A 476-nucleotide genomic window follows, 5' to 3' on the forward strand; every position below is an offset into this window, starting at 1 on the left:
ACAAAGCAGAGACAATATCACTGAGTAGTTCAGATGTAGGTCCAGTGAGGCTGGCAAAACTTCCTCGTAAACTTCGTTGATGCTCACCCACATAAGGTCTGAGTTTTTTCCAGCACAAAAGATCATCCCCATCACCTTTCTGCATGGACAGACCAAAACAGTTTTAAAAGAAACAGAGTTTGTATTCTTTGGGCTAACTGGCAATATTGTAAGCAGATAGTAGACTCTTGATGTTCAGAATTGTTTACTTGTTCATTTCTGCTTTAAATTTTCAGCAGCAAACTTGATTGAGCTGCTGAAGAAATATTGAGCCTAGCTGCAGATTTTCTTCATAATTTTATGTCATTCAAACTTAAATAAATAAAATAAAATAAAGAAAAAAAATCTAAAAGAAATATAAAACATCATTCATGTTAGAAGAGTAGATTCAACACATGTAAAAATGATCATATAATTTTAAATATACAACAAGAACA

The sequence above is a fragment of the Elaeis guineensis genome, chromosome 1, assembly GCF_000442705.2.
Source record: "Elaeis guineensis isolate ETL-2024a chromosome 1, EG11, whole genome shotgun sequence".
In the NCBI taxonomy this organism is placed as follows: Eukaryota; Viridiplantae; Streptophyta; class Magnoliopsida; order Arecales; family Arecaceae; genus Elaeis; species Elaeis guineensis.